This window comes from Puma concolor, chromosome C2, assembly GCF_028749965.1.
Source record: "Puma concolor isolate L17-30 chromosome C2, mPumCon1.1.hap2, whole genome shotgun sequence".
NCBI lineage: Eukaryota > Metazoa > Chordata > Mammalia > Carnivora > Felidae > Puma > Puma concolor.
Genome location: NC_141675.1, coordinates 109,084,090 through 109,102,566, shown reverse-complemented (window position 1 = coordinate 109,102,566; position 18,477 = coordinate 109,084,090). Strand labels below are relative to the sequence as shown.

Below are 18,477 nucleotides of genomic sequence, written 5' to 3'. Positions count from 1 at the left end.
TTGGGGAACATTGAGTTAGGCATCATAAGTAAAGTGACTAAGAAGACAGTTATTGTCTTTTTAGAATTTTGTTCTCTGTTTTGTGAACAGTGCATATTTTGTGTTAAATTATATCCTTCGTATAAAGTTATATTTTTGAAAAGGGAACAATTGTGTAAGATTCATACATTATGTGAATTGGAAATTTCAGAAAAGAACGCTGGGTGCCAGAGTTCCACCAGAAAAGAGTAGTGGGCTGTGAGACACAGGAATGAAAAGTCTTTTAATCTTAATGTTTCTTAATCTGAATTTTGACAAAACTTGCAGGAGGGAAAAAAAAAATTGTGGGGGAGGAGCAAGGCTGTTCATGAATCAAGAGCTTAGAAACAGTTTTAAAAAGGACTAGATTAAAGAAGACTAAAAACAGACAGGAAGCAAAGGAGGAAGGAAGGGAGGGAGGAAGGGAGAGAGGAAGATCCCTAAAATATAGGCAGAGAAGTATTAGGTTAGAAATTATGCAATTTAGGAAAATCAACAAAATATTCCAGAGCAATGAATGTTTCTGAAAAGTTTCAGTAACTTTTTTTTTCTCTTGAACTGAGTGTAGACTCTTTTGTTCCATGTATGTATACTATTTATTTCTGGAAAATTCTCATACATACAGTAAAGTAATAGCTAGGTCTAGAGAGAACAAGAGAATACTGTGACTGTACGATCAAAGACTAGAGAGACCTTCCAGTCTCTTGACAGTAAGAGCTGTGGGTATGAAAATAATAATAATTTTGATAATACAGAGAGCTCCATTCATCAAAATGATGATGTTTCTTCTTGCTGCCTTGTAGTCCACCTTCACTAGGGAAGAATTAACATCTTTGTTTCTTTATTTTTTGTGCTATCCCATAAACTAAATATCAAAAAGCAGTGCAATTTATTAGAGGTCACTAATTCCTTAGTGCCTCTGTTCTTCAACCTTTATACTAGAGTAATAATATTTAATCATTTAATCATCAAAAACATATTCTGAAATATTAGACCAAACACACACACACACACACACACACACACACACACACACACACACACTCACAGATGTAAACTCTTACTGTAACCAAAATCTAGGTTAAAGGAAAATAGACCCTTAGGATCTGGCCTTAAAAACTGGTTCCATTGTTACACAGCTTTATCTGCACCCTATTCTACTATGTGCTGCTGAGTGATTTCACAACCCATTTCCCCACTGCATTCTGTGTAACTTCAATGAGCATAATTTCAGATCTGTTACAACTAGAGTGTTTTGATGAATAAAAAGATAGTCTAACGAGAAAAAAAAAAACAGAAAGAAAGAAAACCTATGATCCACTTCAAGGAATGTCTGCCAAATACTATTCAAAATGCTAGCATTTCTCATCCAGAAACCAATGTAAACTAAAATATAGATGACTTTATTCATGTTCCGTTTAATAAAGTTTCTTAATTCCGCAAGGCAAGAAATCCTGGACTGACATTTAGTTTTGTAGTAAGAGGAAGTGCAGTATTGTGCAGAAGCAAATAAAATACTATTACAGTGCACAATTTTATACTGTTCCTCTAACAGTCTATGAGGTAATGTCACTGCTAATGGTGCTGCTAGTCCTCAGGGGTCAGGAACTGGAGGTTCCTGATGTGACAAGCCGTGCACACACCAATATTAATCATAGGAAATGCTAAATATATCCGATTCTCTTAGAAGAGAGTAAGAACAAAATCCAATGCTTGTGGATGAGTGGGATTTAAAAATACCTCTAAAAATCCCATTGTGTGAATATTTTCTGCATTAGCTCTATCTACCCAGTGTTGTTATGCCAGGATGGTTACCAAAGGAAAGAAAAAAAATGACACTGTCTGTAAGACTTTTCAGTGCAATACTGTGGCTGCAAGGATGGGTATTTTCAATGGTGAATATTTGGGTTATATTCCTGTGGTCTCTTTTGCTCAAAATGCTGCAGGTGCACCCACTGCTTGTTGAGGAAAATGAGGCTATGCCAAAGGGGTATTTCAAAGGATGCTCTGGACCTAGTCTTGTGGGAATGACCCCTTTCTCTTTAACCTCCCTCAATTTTCTTGCTTCCTTGAGAAAAATCCCCCACTGATATTAGGGAGTCCTCTTTAGCTGCAGTACATTTAATGCAGCTCCCTTGCATCCTGTGTTAAGAAGAGGTTCAAGGCCATGTCCTGACTCAGAATTAGTGACTTGGAGAGAAGTATTTACCATGCATTTTCCAACTCTAATAGACTCTTTACTTCTGAAATACAATTAGTTCTCTCAGCTTAATAATCTTGGTTCTTGGGGCGCCTGGGTGGCGCAGTCGGTTAAGTGTCCGACTTCAGCCAGGTCACGATCTCGCGGTCCGTGAGTTCAAGCCCCGCGTCAGGCTCTGGGCTGATGGTTCAGAGCCTGGAGCCTGTTTCCGATTCTGTGTCTCCCTCTCTCTCTGCCCCTCCCCCGTTCATGCTCTGTCTCTCTCTGTCCCAAAAATAAATAAACGTTGAAAAAAAAATAATCTTGGTTCTTTGTATCTTCCTGTAGCAATATTTTCAAATTGAAAATATTGTCAGTGACACTCTCATTGCTGATGGTCTTTGCTATTTTTCCCATAGCCAGCTCTCCCATATATCATATGGACATAGAACAGAACTACAAGGCACACATTTGCTTACCCAATTCCATTGTGGCCCCTTATTAAATCTGCTTCTGCAGTTGTAGGTCCTGTTGCAGGAAGGAGCTTCCACAAGTCATCACACGCGGTGCTTGTGATAGTTTTTAATTTATTGCATCTCAGCTCCAAATCCACTTATCATTGCAAAAAGGGATATAAAGCTTTTAAAAGCTTTTCCTTTTTCAGCTGGCAAGGTGGAAAGCTTTGTCAGTACAGGGTGATAGAGATAAATACAAGAAACAGAGACTTGATTTTGTGGTTCTGATGTTTTTTGGCAAGCTCCTGCAGCACATTAGGCTTTATCAGGGTCCACTCCTACTGTGTGGACAGTTTCCTACTACCTGGCTCTGCAGCACAGGCAGTGTCTTCCGTGCTCAGTGTCTGTAGTACACAGCAGGCAGATGCATGCAGTGACTGGGAGCTTCCTTGGATCACCACCTCAGCAGTCTCACAGAATGATTCTAATGTGACATTATTTTCTATGGCGACCTAGAGGATACATTTCAATAAATTCCACTGTGCAGGAACATAGCTACATCCCCGCCATTCAGTTAGGAACAGCCATTTGTGGGCTAGGTCTGAAACTCAGCCCCGGGGGGTCACGAGGTCTCTTCTTTAAGGTGCTCTGTCTTAGCTTAAGGAGTTGGCTACCCCTTACATCCATTATTCTTAAATTCTTTAGAGTGCTTATCATTTCTTCCTAGCCATACTGGTTAATTTTGTGTGTCAGATTATGCTAAGCAGCTGGTTGGGCAAACGCTGCTCCAGATGTTTTTATAAAATTATTTTTAGATTTAATTAATATGTGCATTTAGTTGACCTTAGGTAAAGCAGATTGCTCTCCAAAATGTGGGTGGGCCTCATCCAATCAGTTGAAGGTCTTTTTTTGTTTAATTTTTTTTTAATGTTTATTTATTCTGGAGAGAGACAGAGAGACAGAGCATGAGCAGGGGAGGGGCAGAGAGAGAGGGAGACAGAATCTGAAGCAGGCTCCAGGCTCCGAGCTGTCAGCACAGAGCCTGACACGGATCTCGAACTCATGAACCATGAGATCATGACCTGAGCTGAAGGCGGAAGCTTAACCGACTGAGCCACCCAGGTACCCCAAGATGAAGTTTTTAAGAGAAGACTGAGGTTTCCTGAAGAGGAAGGAATTCTGCCTGAGTTTTCAGTCTTTGGATCAAAAGTGCAACATCAACTCTGACCTGGATTTTCAGATCACAGGCTTGCCTACAGATTTCAGATTTGGCAGCCCCCACTCTCTGATGAGCTGATTCCTCAAAATAAATCTTTCAGTGTCTTTCTCTATCTTATTTATTCTGTTTCCCTAGAGAACTCTGATGAACCGATTCTTCATTAATCAAATCCCTTGTCTGACTTAATAATTTATTATATTAAGCTGTTCCTATACACATCACTGTGTGGTTTCTGTCTCCTGATTAAACCCAACTAATCCAATGCTCTTGAAATACTCTGGAAGCATATATGTTTGTGAGAGAAGTTTTCTGGTGATAGAGTTGGGATACTGAAAGATACCATCTAGTATAGGGAAAGTTTCAGATGTTTCCTCTATGCCCATCCCTATATATATTTCTCTAGGCTGCTGGTCATCTTGGTTCCAGGTAAGGCGGGTGGATACAGGCAGCAAGAAACAAAAATCACTACCTAAAACGATCAGGGTTACACAAATGCTTTAAAAGTAGAAGTGGAGTCATGTGGCCATTGTTTTGGCACATATTATTTTCCTCATTTTTATTTTTAATACATTTGGAACAAAAGCGAAAAGATAAAGAACAGTAATCATTCACTAATTAGAGAGGACATCATATTGTAATAAGTAGATAAACAGAATTATCAGAAGTGGTAGACTAATAGATCAGCTCGTAATTAGAAATAGGCCTTGAAGAGCTCACAACTGGAAACAAACATGAAGAACAAGAAATAAACTTTATGTTTTCAATTTTTAAAGAGGTATTTCTACAAGAAAAGTAACTTAAGAGTTATCTCATTCTTTTCTATATATAGAAATATATCTCCAGTCACCAGACAACTGACACTCTTTCTTGCTTTTTTTTTTTCAACATTGCTTCTGAAGTCACTATATCCAATAATTCACCAAGTCTGGTGCCTATTAGCACAAAAACATATCTCAACTCAATTCATTTCTAACTGTACATATCCTATACCAACCCTAAATTATTAGCCTTAGTTAATTTACTATCATTCCCCTCCTGGATTATTGCATTGGTTTCCTGATATCCTCCCTGATTTAATCATTGCTTTCTTCAGTCCAGTCTTTATAATCAGTCCAAACAATATTTGAAAACGTCAATAATATTATACCACTTTAGAACTTTAAACTCTTTGGTGGCTATCAATACTCTTGAAAATAAAAACTGGTGGGGCACCTGGGGGGCTCAGTTGGTTACATGTCCGACCTCAGCTCAGGTCATGACCTCAAGGTTTGTAAGTTAGAGCCCTACCTCAGGCTCTGTGCAGACAGCTTAGAGCCTGGAGCCTGCTTTGGATTCTGTGACCCCCCCCTTCGCTCTGCCCCTCCCCTGCTCACACTCTTGTTTCTCTCTCTCTCTCAAAAATAAATAAACATTAAAAAAGTTTTAAAAAGGAAAAACTGAATTCTTCAATATGAACTAAAATAACAACAAAAACAACAGCAAAAACTACCACTTATTCCACTTTTGTCTAAAGCCAGAAACTTTTCTAAATACTCTACATTTACAAAAAGATTCATATTTCAAGATGACCTAATGCCTAATATTATTTAGATGCCATTATTTCTATTATTATTTCATGAATGTGAAAAATAGGCACAAGAAGATTAAACATTTGCCCACACAACCAATGGCTGGTACAGTCAGAATTCAAACACAGACTGTCTAATTCCAGAACTGACAATATTAATCTACATCTTTTACCCAGGCTGTTGTTCAGCATGATTCTCTATAGGTTTCTCCCAGTACTCCCTATGCTCTAACCACACTGGTATTTTAAATATTTCTACAATGTATCAAACTCCTTTCCTTTTCAAGCCTTCCCACATGCCTTTTCATCTTCTGGTATGCCTTTCCTCCCACTGTCCACATGATCATGTTTACTCATCCTTCAGGACTAAATTTAAATGGCACCCTAGAAAACATACAGAACACTGTCCAATCTAAAAAGGATGCATATATTTTTATACATTGCACTTATAATGAAAAGTGCATATATTTTTCTCCATTTGATTAATATCTCTTTTCTCTAGTAAAAAATATAAGTGTGAGGATCTAATCTGTTTTAAAGGTTTTTGTTGCCAAGCAATAAATAGTTTATGGATGACTGAATAAGTGAGGGGTGGAGGCAGAACTCTTGATAGGAAGCTGAAAGGGTTCCCATCTGGCAGCTTCCATTATTTCTGAACACAGTATCTTTTGCTCAGTGAGAAATGGGAAAGAGTTGGGTGTATGAGAAACATGAGAAGGTTTAATATACTATTGCATAAGGTGAAGAATGAATATGGAGTGTTAGCAATCTGTCCCATGGTATAAATAATTTTTTAAAGTATCACTCATTTTTGGTAGTATGAAGGGCAAAAAAAAAAACAAGGTGACAAGCATTGGAGTGTAGTCACAATTGGGTTTTGGATACATGGTTAAAAAGAAAACACAGAAGAAGCAACTCTGAACTGTGCAGCATTAGAATTGAGATCATGTATTGGGGATGGAATGGGGGTGTTAAGACAAGATGACCTTATGTCTTAGTGATGTTATGAACCAGTTGTAATCAGGTCTTGGGCAAACAAGCAGGAAACAGAAATGTGGTAAGAGTGGGATATTAGAGCTCATGAAACTAGGGGAGCTCTATTAAAAGCAGGTAGCTGTGGTATAACATTGGTGATCAGGAGGTCATGGAACTGAGCTCCAGTGTGTGTGCTAAGTGGGCCATGTTGAGGATGAAACCTTCAAGAATAAAGAGTGAAGTTGAGGTAGAGATAAAAACTGAGATAAAAGCATTTTTCCAATAACTCAATGGAACAGTGTGGCATCAACAAGCAATTAAATCATCAGTCTCAGCTCTGAGACATGAGGACACAAAAATAAACCAACCTGATGTTCATTGAGTTGTCCAAGAAATAGTCTTTGAGGTAAATGTAAATTTTGTCCCTGGCAAAGAGGTAGAAACACTCTCTGAGAGATGTCAAGGATATATGTGATTTCACTAATTAGAGTATGAGAGTTTTAGAGAGTAGGGTGGTAGATTTGGGGAGAGAAAGGAGACCATGTGAGTTAAGTAAGTATCATAAAAGGTAGAGAATTGTGAAGAAAACACAGCAGAAAACGTTTAACAGTTAATGGAAGGGATGGAGAGTTATCCTTTGTTCATTTCTTAGGAAAACATATGATAGGCAGGGTGAATTTCATTTTGATATTCTGTTATACAATTACGAGCCACTAAACCTGTCATGATATACTGTTCTAGTAAAGAATGTAAACAAGTTCTTGTAGCTGTGATTTAAGAACACCTACCACTTTTCTTCATAAACACAGACAATGGCAGCTGCCATGTGTATTTGAGAGCTTGCACTTAGAACATGGGGGAGGGGAACATAAACACAAATAGTCCTAAATGCATCAGATTGGTACTTAGTGTGGTTTGGTTGCATTTTTACCATGCCAAGAATAGAAGGACACTTTCTTTACTCTTTCTTATATCTGTTCAGTTTCAAGTCTATATGTTCTCTAAAATATTCAAGGTTTTTGAAAGCTTGTGATTTTTGGAAAATTCTCACTTCAAAACTCATTATCACTTTTCTTGTATAAAATATCACAAATGTTCCTGCTTTCTCTTGTATCAAGTACAAATTTTAGCCTTTATAAAACATGAAAATCTATACCTACAAAGCAATGGTCACTTTCTCACTCTCCTGTTCATTTTTTTCTCCATAGCTCATCTTGAGCCCATGTGCTACATCACATCTTACATAAAGACAAAGTACTTCAACTTTTCCTCTATATCGAATCCACTTTTCTTAAACCAAGTTCTCCTTAAAATCCTCCCCTGGCACCCCAAAGGAAAAAGATTCAACCAAATATGCCATATGATTGGTCTAGGACAATTGCTGACATAGCCAAGTTTTTACTTCTTTGTTGTTGTTTTGTAATTTGTATACAACATTCTTTTTTATCTCCTGTCCAAATATTAAATGAGTTATTTTAATAGTCAATTCAATTAAATCCTTTTATAACTACTTCAAGACAATATATGATGGGTGTGTATTATTATTTGATGAAAACTTCATGGAATAAGAAATTTCTAGATAGAAATATCTATATGTATGTATATATTGTAAAAATAAACGTTATATTAACTTTCAATATTTACATAGGAGAAAAATCATGACATAATCCATTTATAAAAAAACTAATTTTTAAAGAAATTTCTAAACAAAATAATCTATTTTAGCATATTTTTGGAAATCTATACAACATAAATGAAAAAAATAGAGCTTATTATTTTATTTACCAAAAAAGACATCTACCAGTACAATGAATGTTAATGTCTAATATTTCCTTGGAATTCAGAGCTATGAGTATAAATGAAACACTTACTTTCTCTATATAGGAACATTGAAAGATACATTATATTCATTTAAATGCTAGAAAATGAGTACGTCTTAAATTACATGAAAAATTTAAATTACCTAGCTCCTGTCTCTAAGAACCAACACTGGATGTGCTCCAGGCATGCTTGGGTGGCTCAGTTGGTTAAATTCTGACTTAGGCTCTGGTCATGATCTCTCGGTTTGTGAGTTCGGGCCCCACGTTGGGCTCTCTGCTTTCAGCATGGGACCTGCTTCGGATCCTCTGTCTCCCCCTCTCTCTGCAACTCCCCTGCTCACTCGTCCTCTTTCAAAAATAAATAAAATTTAAATAAAATTTTAAATTAAAAAGTTTTTTAAAAGGAAGTGTCTGAAAGCAATTTGAAAGGTCTTCATTTTCTACTGTCCTAACTTCTAGTTACTTTCCAACTCAGGTTCAATCTATGAAGCATCATTTCCAAATACCAGAACTACAGGAAATGAAGAACTGTATGATCTTCCAACTTGTAACATTAGAAAATTACAGGAATTTTCAGAGTCACCATTTGAAATACACATCCCAAAAACCATATGATTCTACTTCTCTAACACTTCACAGCAATTTAGGATTATATTTAAAATTAGTAATCAACTTTAGATCTTAGACACATGAATGATGAAGTAGTAGAGATATTTGGTTAATACCTTGGTTTTAACACAATGTGATCTTTTGCCAATTTATACAATCTTGAAAGGCTTTAGTTTCCTCAGTTACAAAAGGAAACCACAACATCTACTTCACAACAATGCTTAGTGTGTTGAAAAAAGGAAATGTAAGTAAAAACATAACGCAAATAGCCCTTATTAGTAAATTTATCAAATATTCCTAAGAATGACAAAAATATAAAGAATTAATTTTATTGAGAGAAAGGTTATACCTCAAGTATAAATCTTACTTCAAAGTGATAAAGGAGGGTTGCCTGGGTGGCTCAGTCAGTTAAGTGACTTACTCTTGATTTTAGTCCAGGTCATGGTCTCACAGGTTTGTGGGATTAAACGTTGTGTCCAGCTCTGTGCTGACAGTGAACAGCCTGCTTAGGATTCTCTCTCTCTCTCTCTCTCTCTCTCTCTCTCAATAAATAAATAAATAAATAAATAAATAAATAAATAAATAAATAACAAAATGTGAAAAAGGAAGTAACTATATTTGTCTCACTTATACCAACATTTCAGAAGAAAAAAATTGATGACCTATAGAGAACAACAAACAGAATGTGTCTATTTAATTACATGATAATCAAACTAAATTAAGGACTTTTGGCCTTCACTTAGGATAAAGTCTAAGTAAAGTTTCATTCCCATTCACATTACAAAAATATACCAGATAATCAAAAAATTCACAATTTTCTCGTAATCCCAAGACAGCTAAGGCACAGGTCAAAACTCTAGGACAGCTAAATTCTGAAGGACAAAGTTGGAAGGCTCACAGTACAAGATTTAAAGACTTACTATAAAGCTATAGTGATAAGCAGTGTGACATTAGCAAAAGGACAGACAAAGATCAATGAAAAAGAATGGACTATTCATAAAAAAATTCTCAAACAAATACAGTCAACTGATTTTTCACAAAGATTTAAAGCAATTCAATGAGAGAAAACAGTCTTTGACAAATGTTGTTGGAAGAATTTCATGTCCACATGCAATCAACAAACAAATCTCAATACACATCTCTCATGTAAAACTGAAGTCTTCTAGTAGAAAATATATAAGAAAATCTGTGTCATTTCAGATTGGTGATAATTTGTTGCACACAATAGCAAATGCAAAATTGATGAAAGAAAAAAATATATGTGTATATTAACTTTGTCAGAATTAATTTTTCTTCTTCATGAAAATTATTGTTTAGAGGATACAAAGGCAAGTCACAGGCTGGTAGAAAACCTGCATGTTACATATCCAATGTTTTGTCCTAGAATATATTCTACTTTTTCCAGAATACATTTAAAAAGTACTTTAATAAGAAAATGAACAATCCCATGTTTAAAAAGTCGAAAGACTGGAACAGATTCTTTACACAAGAAAGAGTACAGATTGCAACTAAACATATTAAAATATTCTCAATATCATTAGTCATTACGGAAACGGAAATAAAAACCACAGTGAGCTATCATTCCATAACTGTTAAAATGACTAAAATCAAAACAAATCGGTGACAACAAGTACTGCCAAGGATGTTTCCTGCAATGCAAACTGGTATAACCACTTTGAAAAACAGGTTGCGAGTTTCTCATAAAGTTAAACACTTGCCATATGAAGCAAAATCTGACTCACAGGAAGTTACCCAAACAAAATTTACATCTTTCAAAAACTGGCATGCAAATGCTTATTGAGGCTTTAGTCATCATCGTCCCAAACTGGAAACCACCCACATGTCCCTAATTAAGGAAAAGATAAACTAAGGTACATCAATACAAAGAATTCCACTTAGAAATTAAAAAAAAAAAAAAAAAAAAAAAAAAAGTAGCAATCTATTGACCCGTGCAACAGTATGAATACAATTTAAATTAATTATGCTAAGTATCAGAAGCCGTTTTTTAAAATTTAGATGCTGTAAGATTCCATTTGATGGCATTTTGCAAAGGCAAAACTGTAGGGATCAGTAGCTCCAGAGGCTGGGGATAGGATGAATGACTGAGTGTATGGTGGTATAGAGAATTTTGCAGTCCGTGGAACTATTGTGTATTTTGTTACAGTGGTAATCACAAACTCAAATTTGGTGATACTCTCAAAACTATACACTAAAAAGGGGTGGACTTTACCGTTATAAATTATGCCCTAATTAAAAAAAAAACTGAAAAACAGGGACAAAATATTTCTATGTAAATAGTGGGTGGACTACATGAACTATTTCATTTATTTATAAAGTAAATAAAACTAGATCAGCCTGAGAGGCAATAAAACTATAGAAAGTGAATAATTTACTATTTTTATATAATAAAAACAATAATGACAGTCAACCCATAACTTAGTTTTGGAAAAAATAAAAAGAATGATATTTACAGAGGCACACCCAGTATAACATCACCTGATTGAGGTCTACTAAGAAAGTTTGACTCTACTTCTAAATATGAGTTATTCATGAATACAAGAATTAGTTTTATTTACAGGCATAAAGGAGAAGGAAGATGCAGAAAAATGGAGAGGAAAAAAAAGTAAAGAGAGAAGAGATAAAATCAAACTAAGGAAGCAAAGAAACAAGTGGAAGGACTTGAATGTCTCTAAGTAAATGGCACATTTTCAGGATATGAATAATAGAAATAATATTGAGTAAAAGAAAGCATAACTAATTACTGGCATGTTTCCTAAAAGTAGTGTGCCCAAATGTTAACAGTTACAGAAATGGGATGGTCCAGCATGGAATTCTGAGAAGGACTACCACAGAACCTATGTAAAAAATTGCAATTGTTTGTAACTTCTGCTCTTTAAGTCCAAATTCTGGGTACAATTCCTGCACATTCAAGTTTCATGTTGTTCACTAATAATTATTTCAAAATTATGGCCCATAAAAACAAAAATATATATATTACTGCCCATAATATTTCATCTTCATGATGTCTCAGGCACTCCTAAAGTTATTCAAGTCTTACAAGTGAATAAATAAAACCCTTTCCCCAAGGGAGAAGCAGCAAACACATCCTGTATTATTACATGGAAGATTCCACATTTTTCCATTTATATCTTTAAGAATCTAATACCTAAAAGAAACAAAAGTCATTATGCTTGATTCCTCCCATTCTATATGTTACCAATATAAACCGAGCCAGGACATCAACATTTGTGCTATCCATAACATCCATCAACATTTGTGCTATGTATTTCCCTGCCAAAGTATAAAGAGACTCTGTTTTAATCCATTTTTTAGTATATAAATGGTGACTCCTGGATCCTTTATGTTTATTACTCTCTAGCTTTACAGATTCCTGCTGTATCAGCTCTAAAATACCTTAAGAGATCACCTTCTCCTATTATTTCATTGGGGTGGAGAGAAGTGAAATTGAGAAATCAAATACTTTTTTCAAAATTCCATAGATACTCTGAAACAGGAGCAAAAGCTTACCATTACGGGCTTTCTCCCCAACTGTCAAAGTGTGTCCATTTTAATCAACACCTTTAGAGGCAATGAATGCTCTTATCCTTACACTCTAACTGAAGAACTTAATCTACTGTTGGAAATGGAAAAGATGGAAAGAGAAAGTGGTTAGAACAAGTTGGAGAAAATATTTTACCAATAAGTTCTTACATTATTTCTCAAATTCAAGGATGACTAAGGAATGAACCAGGGTGGGCCAGTATAATAAAATATTTGAGATGAAGTTTTAAAGGTACAGTGATTCTGTAGCAAGCTGGCTGGGGGATTCCACAAGAAGTGAATTTGTGTATGTGTCCTTTCATAGGACCTAGAGTCAGTAATCATTTGTCCTTCTTCCTCCTATATCTTTATTAATTTTAATTTTTAATGTTTATTTATTTATTTTTGAGATAGAGAGAGACAGAGTTTGACTGGGGAAGTGGCAGAGAGAGAGGGAGACACAGAATTCAAAGCAGGCTTCAGGCTCTGACCTGTCAGCACAGAGCCCGATGCAGGGCTTGAACTCTCGAACCTTGAGATCATGACGTGCACCGTAGTTGGAGGCTTAACCCACGGAGCCACCCAGGCACCCCTCCACCCCTCCATCCTTAAAACAGAATGAAAGAGCCTTGACATTACACGTGCAACCTGTAAGAGAGAGATGATAGGCACCTGGCATTAATTATTTCCTGGAAACTAGATGGACTTTTTGCAGACTACCAGAGGAAAAGCTTGCCGAGATAGCACATTGTCTAAGGGTATTAGTCCCTCTAGTGGACTGAGAAAAAAAATTCTTGAAATATTCAAATTGACCTTTTCCTAGTGACAAGTTTATAATGATATTGCCAAAGGAATTTAATTTTCATAGAATTTAATAATGTTCTTGATTTATACTTTTAAACTCATAGCTGGGCATTCAAAAGATTTATCTGGATCCTCGATTTCCTAAACTTTCTGCCTTGGAATTATAAACCATATTTCTAGACCCTACATTTTCTATCTTGGACTATTCTTGATGCCTCTCTTGGGAAAGTTATTAACTCCTCTCAGTCTTAAATTTCTAGTCTTTAATGTGAGCACGATTACACCTTCTACATATAGAATTGCTGTGAAGATATAATGAATTTAATGAAATAAATGTATAAAGTTCTTAGCATAATGGCTGGCACATTGTGAAAAATGATGTAAGTAGAGCCATTTTTAAACAGAACCAGAAAAGCCATTTCAGAGGAACTGCCTTGCACATCCTGTTTTCTAAACTTTTAACTGGACCAAACCACCAACATTTCAGTAAATCAGCAAGAACAAGAAAATTCTGTTTTAAAAGACTGACAAAAGTGAACTTTTGGGGCGCCTGGGTGGCTCAGTCCATTGAGTGACTGACTTCAGCTCAGGTCATGATCTCACGGGTCTGTGAGCTCAAGTCCCGGGTCGGGCTCTGTGCTGTCAGCTCAGAGCCTGGAGCCAGCTTCAGATTCTGTGTCTCCCTCTCTCTCTGCCCCTCCCCCGCTCATGCTCTGTCTCTCCCTCTCCCTCTCTCTCTCTCTCTTTCCGTCAAAAAAAAAATAAACATTAAAAAAAATTAAAAAAAACAAAGTGAACTTTTGCCTACTGACCACTAGCCTGACCAATCAATAAAGTACAAATTTAATTCTGTTTTTCAGCACCAATGAACTCTTCTTAAAACAGCTTATCTAATCTTTTCTTCCTCCCCCCCATGAAAACCCTGAGTCCACCTCCTATAATCAACACATGAAATATCAGTTTCAACCTAAATTTCTGTACTCCAAAATGTAATAACTTGATCCCCCCAAAAACACTTTCCCACTTGAACTTGTTTCTTGGTTTGAAGTTGACAACATATTTCATACCTAATGCATTTTATCTACTGTTCATTGTCTTAGTTCTTTCTGGCATTCAGTCTCCAGCATAGTACCTAAAAGGTACTAAGTCACTGATATCATGTATACTGAGTAAATGGATATGTCTTTAAAATATTTCTCCCAACAAGCAAGCTTACATAATTTCTAAAAATAGTTCTTTTATATGGCAATATCTTTTTGTGATGAATCCTAAGCAAAAAATGACCTGTTGGCGGTCTTTAAGAACAGGAACATTGTTTAAAAAGTATTTGCATTATAACAGTGTAGTAGTTTGATTAGACATCCCATTATGTAATTGCTTGTCATGAAAAGAATTCCAACAGAGTTGAATTCTTTTCTCAAAAGGTAATAAACTCCACAGGAAAATGTACTGTAAATACATGTCTATGTGTTCCATTTGCACACAATATTATGTGATGCGGTTTAAATATTATTATTTTTAGCCATTGCTCATTTGGAAATCACTAAATATCATTTTTATCATGTGACCTAAATGTTAATTTTTTAAGTTAGTTTTTGGGACCATCTCATTGTACGTTTGCTTTGGCTAACTGCTCAGCTGCCTTTTTATTGCTTTTAAAAGCCTGTTTGGCATTTGTCCATGCTTGGAGCTTTAGTTCCGTTAAAACATGCATTCACAATTTTATGTGCTTATCTGAATTTTACCATAAAATGAAAATCTATACCTTGATTTAATTTTATTATTTATGTTTTTGTAATTTAAGATTACTGTATTTCCTTACAAGAAGAACGTTTGAACAAATTTTACAGGTAGTTAATCAACTCTTGTTCAAATTGGACACACATCAAATCTAGCATTATGGGAGTTTTATTTATTTGGAAGTGAACTTTTAACTATTAATACAAATGCCAAGATACTATACAAAACATCCACAGAAACTTTTTTTTCATCTTTTTTTTTAATTGTTCACAAACGTTGCCTACATTATCCAACATAGAACAGAGAAATGGTACATCTTTTTCTTTCAATTTGCATACAGTGGAAAAACAAGAGTATACATATACATATATATATATATATATATATATATATATATATATATATATATAATTTACAAAGTTTAATGAATAGAAACTAGCAGGCTGACCGTTTGTAATTGAGAAATTATCCTATAAAAATAATAAGAATCTATTTAGAATCAGTCACTTGCATAACCAAGTATTATTCTGATTAATAAAATTTGCTGCCTTTAGGCTTCTGGCATATACTTATACCATTACTGAATTTGTAGTATTGCTTCCCACCTTTGTTCTCCTTCATAATTACTAACATAGAAAACTGCTACAGAGCAGGGGTAAGTATTTGCAAAAGCAAACAAAGAAATCCCCAGCTTATTATAACCATGACTGTATATGACAGAATTTCTTCCCAAGAAATGGCCTTTCAAATCATCAAGAAATCAGCAGAATGGAATTTGCCAAGGTACTATGCCTATGTCCAAGAAGAGAGCCATTTATTTATATCCAACAGAGGAGCTAAAAATCAAACTTAATATTTAGTTTGGGGTAGGTTGGGCAATCTAGCCATGTGAAAAATGACTTTAAAATAATGGCCACTAAAAACAGCTTCACTAAATTTATTTTAAAAATCATAAAACAAAAGAGTATTACATTCTGCACAAGGCTCTGGGTATATGCCAGGGACATGTGGATTATCATACTTTTCCTCTCTGTCCCACATCCCAAAATGTTATGGTGACCACAAAGCAAAGTTTTCACAATAATCATATGGGAAATATTTTTTTTCTTGTTTTTAGATTAAATCACCAACAATGAACAAAAACTAACACTCATTCACTATGCTGATGTTTCAAAATTTCAATGTTAATTTTAACATGCCGTTCCCTGCCCATTTGTAAGGAACTAAAACATTACATCTGGTGAGCAGCAAAGATTTCACTACACCTCAAATGCAGAACACCTATGATCAGAGGAATGTTGGCTTCTTAAACAGAAGCAGATTAAAAACAAACAAACAAACAAAAAAACAAGATGCCAGACTCCTTCAGTTCTTCACTAATCTTAGAAAAAATTTCCAGAATTCTGTCACAGTTTTCTGCAGCAAATATTATGCATTCTGTACCTGGTCCTGTGTTCCTGTAATGGTAATGGATCAGATCTTCAGACCCTTCTAAAGGTTTGTCAAATTTACTGAAGTTCCTGACTCATGACGGATTTGTTTAATCTGCTGACCACCTTTGCCAATAATAGATCCAGCCAAATCTTTGGGAATAGTTACTTGTGTAGTCCATCAAGATCACCATATGAGCCATGACCCCCTGCATAGGAATAATCATATCCAGAGCCATCCTGTGGTTCATAAGCCATCTGACATTTGGATGGGCTCCATGTATCTATTGGAGAGTCCCAAATTTCATGAAAACCAGTCATGCCATATTAGTGGTCTCTGGGGCTTCTTCTGTCATAGGCCCTTAGATCTCCTCCTCTAGGTGGTGGTGATGGAGGAAGATTCTGAGCCCTGCTACCACCCCAGCCACCTCATCTAGGAGGAGGCAGGGGAGGTCCTAGACAAAGGGTCATATCATGATAATCTCTTCTAGATGGAGGCATAGGATGCCCACCCCACCAGGAAGCACTGTGTCAAAACTGGCCCCACATGGGAAATCCCACAGGATGTCCATGGCGGTCATAAAACCACCATAATTGTAAGTTTCATCATAAAAATTGGGATCATAAGGCTGTACACATCCTTTGATGGGAGACTCCAAAGTAAGATCAAGGATGATCTTGATGCACTCGACAACCCTATCAGGTTTTCCTCTAATAAGAATGACTCTATGAGGAATGAGGACAACATTCCAGGAAAAACGTGAATATTGTCTGTATGTTCTCCTGAAGTTCTTTGATTTTATCACCTTTGACCCCAATAATTCCCCCCGCAGACTCTGATGAATCAACAGTTCCAAATCGCAAAGTCACTTCCTTTATAGTGTGGGTAATTTAAGCATTCTACAGCATCAGATTCAGGTGGGAGCTGGATGGTTGCAGTGGGTGATGGCACCTGCAGGCCCTCTTCCAAGGTAGAGATGATTTTCTTCAGAATTTCTCCAATTGTTTCAATATCAGCACTGATACTCAATATGTTCTCTGAGTCACTGCTGTCTGTGACTGAAACACTGACATTGTAGTCTGTATGGGGAGTAAGTGAATGAGTGATTATTTATTTATTTATTTATTTATTGGGGGGGGGAGAGAGAGAGAGGGGGAGAGAGAGAGAGAGAGAGAGAGAGAGAGAGAGAGAGAGAGAATCTTAAGCAGACTTCAGGGCCAGTGCAGTGCCTGACATGGGGCAAGATTTCATCATCAGGAGATCATGACCTGAGCCAAAATCAAGAGTCAGATGCTTACCCGACGGAGGCACTCAGGAGCCCATTGAGCCTTCTTAATATTCTTGTTTCCTTTTCCAATCACTGCTCCAGCATTCTTGCTCTGAAGCAGAATGCGTAATTCAACCATCTCCTCAGTATTTCTAGACTTTAATAGCTTGTTCCTCTTCCACATCTCCTGCAGGGGAGCTGGTGCTCATTTTCTGTCTAGCTGTGACTGGCTGAGTGCCGCAAGGCAGCAAAGGGACAATGGCTTCACCAGGTATGGCAGCATGAGGATGTCAGTTGGTCCTGCCCAGAACACTTCTGTTCTGCTCCACAAGGATATATAATACCTGACTGGTGTGTCCATTTAACACAAGATAATGGAAACTGAACAGCCAAAGGAAACCTTCCCCAATACCTTGATTTAATTTAAATAAGTCAAATTCTCTCATTCCTACAATCAATTAGTTTCAGCAGATTTGTCTTTCTTTCAAATTTTAAGTTCTGACTTAATTGATTTTTGTAGTTGTTGTTTTCTATTCTTCAAATAAGAAATTGCATTGATGCGGGGCAACTGGGTGGCTCAGTCGGTTGAGCGTCTGACTTTGGCTCAGGTCATGATCCCCCAGTTTGTGGGGTTCGAGCCCCGCATCAGAATCTGTGCTGACAGCTCACAGCCTGGAGCCTGCTTCAGATTCTGTGTCTCCTCCTCTCTCTGCCCCTCCCCTGCTCGTGCTCTCTCTCTGTCTCTCAATAATAATAAATAAACATTAAAAAAATTAAAAAAAAAAGAAATTGCATTGATGGAACAATTCAGAACATTTATTTTTTTATCCCCTCATTTCCCTCTTTTAACTGA

At 36.3% G+C, this 18,477-nt stretch overlaps 1 pseudogene; it reads right to left on the bottom strand.

Annotated features, from left to right (window-relative positions):
- Nucleotides 1–16,291: 16,291 nt before the first annotated feature.
- LOC112849843 (heterogeneous nuclear ribonucleoprotein K-like) lies at nt 16,292–17,833 on the bottom strand (annotated as a pseudogene).
- Nucleotides 17,834–18,477: the final 644 nt, after the last annotated feature.